This window comes from Artibeus jamaicensis, unplaced genomic scaffold (assembly GCF_021234435.1).
Source record: "Artibeus jamaicensis isolate MK-2021 breed Jamaican fruit bat unplaced genomic scaffold, CSHL_Jam_final contig_797, whole genome shotgun sequence".
NCBI lineage: Eukaryota > Metazoa > Chordata > Mammalia > Chiroptera > Phyllostomidae > Artibeus > Artibeus jamaicensis.
Window position 1 is genome coordinate 370,844 of NW_026521977.1, and position 2,569 is coordinate 373,412.

Sequence of the window (2,569 nt, forward strand, 5' to 3'; positions counted from 1 at the left end):
GCCTGACACCCAGGGACCCCAGCCCAACTGCATTCACCCTACGCCTAGGGCTTCATCTCCTGTCTGCAAGGCTGAACCAAGGGTGTGCCTATGGTTGACCAATTTCTCCACATTTACCTCCCAGGAAATCTCTGCTGAGGAGAGGAGTGAGAGAGCCCACAGAAGCAGGGACACAGAGGGTAATTGATTCCCCCAAATTAGGTTTCTGCTTTCTAAAGACAAGCATTGTTCCTGTTCTCAATGTGCACAGAGGTATTGAAGGTTTCCTTTTTGTTTCCTCCGGCAACGAATGAGCTTAATCCATTTGGCTTTATAAATCAGGAAACTAATATTCGCTCCTTCCAAAGCAGCTTTTTAAAAAATTTAATTGCTGGGGGAGGCACAGTTTGTCACCCTTATGCTGTCCCCAAGCCCCTACTTATAAAAACACGTTCTGATTGAGGGGTGGAGAGAAAGCTGGAGCAGGGAGGGGGGAGGGAAGGCTCCTTAGGATTCCTCCTGCCCTTCTCCATCCTTGCACACGGACCACATGGCATCTGGAAAAGTTTGTGAAATGATCAGATGAATTATGTTCAATTCAATGGTGAAAAGAAGGGGTGTTCTGAGGTGCTTTCAGAACCACCTTCCAGATCTTCTGTTCTCAGTCTCCCACTCGCACTGAAGGTAGCCATGCCACGCCCAATTTTGGCGAATCCTTCTCCTTACCATAAGCCTCTAGAGACATCTTGGTGCCAACATCTGACCCTGCTACTTTCCTGCCCAGACATCTTCCGTGGCTCCACACTGGCCATTGACAAAAGCTCCAACTACTTATTTTATCGTTTTAGGCCCTTCACAGGATCTGAAGAAGACTTTGTGAGCTAACCACTACCCTTCACTTCAGTTCAACTGGGATCTATTTTTAAATATGTTTTTTAAATTCTCACTTGAGGATATGTTTATTGATATGTTTTTTTTTAGAGAGAGAGAAGAAGGGAGAGAGGAAGAGAGAGAAAGAGACATCTATGTGAGAGAGAAATGTTGGCTGGTTGTCTCCTGTAAATGCCCTGACCAGGAATCAAACTCCAAACCTAGATATGTGCCCTAATAGGGAATTGAACCCTTGACCTTTTTGGTGTATGGAACAATGCTCCCGCCAGCTGAGCCACCCAGCCAGAGCCTCCTGACACCTACTGATCAACAAAAATCTTACCTCCCTGCCCCTCTGGACTGCCTTACTGTAATGGACCAGGCCTTGCAGGTACCTGCTCCAATGACTCTTCCTTTAACATCCCTCTTCTTAGAAAACCCTTGCCCAGCTCTCAAAGTGTGCTGAGGAAATAGCTCCCTCCTGTTCCTCGGTGTGGGTGTCTCTGTGTGAAGGCTTGGTTACTGAGTGGAGTGTGGATTATTCCATTGAGTCCTGGGGCATAAGACCAGCCCTTGGAGGCTCGGTTTTGGCTGTCTTCTAGAGTAGGAGGACAGATATGGTATCAAGAACTTACATGGATCCCTGGAGAAAATGGGAACTGCAGAGGCAGGAAAGGGATTTAGATACAAGGACGCAGGCTCAGAAGGAGAGACCTTTGAGCACCATAATTTTCCCAGGATCTCAGATGGCAGGGGAGCAGAACCCAGGCACGGGCTTCCTCTGGAGGCCCACTAGTTGGATCTGCATGCTGTTTAGTTCTTTGTGCAGCTACACATGGCCACTGCCTAGATTGGTGCCAGCTGTTCTCCGCACTAGGGCATCTGGCCAAGGGGGCAAAAGGCGGCCGGAATTCTGCCCTCTCTTTGCTCTCCAAGCCATACACCTGGCATGGACTGCACCCACCCAGAGAGGGCACCCTTTGCTAATTTGCACAAAGGCACCCCTGGACTAGTATGGCCCTGCAATTGGATATCTGCGCTTGGCCAGAGTTCCCACTCAGAGAAGCCAGCCTGAGAGGAGTAGCCAGGTACCCCTTTCTCCATCCTCACTGGCACCAAAGGCCTGCGTACACTCTTAGAAGACAAAGGCTTTCATAGAGAAAACCATTTCCCTGGTTTTCATAGAGAAAGAGAAAACTCAGAGAGACGAACCATTTTGGAACAGTCAGGGACATTGAAACAGATGCCCAGTCCCATCTCTGAATTTATATCGGGCCCCAAGCTCTGGTGAAAGACACTGAACTCAATTCACAGCTGGGATTCAGACAGAGACAGACCTACTCCAAGGACTAAGTCCCCAATGGGGGCCATGCTGGGGGAGAGACAGTGAGGTTCCTGGGAAGAGACCCTCATAGGGGGGTTAGACTGAGCCGCAAGGCCTACAGTTTTCAAGGGCAAAGCTGGGCCTAACCAAACGGGAAAGTGGATCCTTAAGGGCCCCACCGCTTTGCTGTGAGATCTGCCTCTGAAACAGCTGGTCACTAGAAGCCAAAGGTGCCTCCCCGCTGAGCTGAGAAGGACAAAGGCAGCCAGGGTGAGCAGCTTGGTGGCACTGGCAGTAGCGCACACGTGGATGGACACCGAGACAGCAAGAGCATCATCAGTCAACAGCTCTGACTACACAGGAGGCAACCACCTTCTGGCCTATCAACCCCACCTC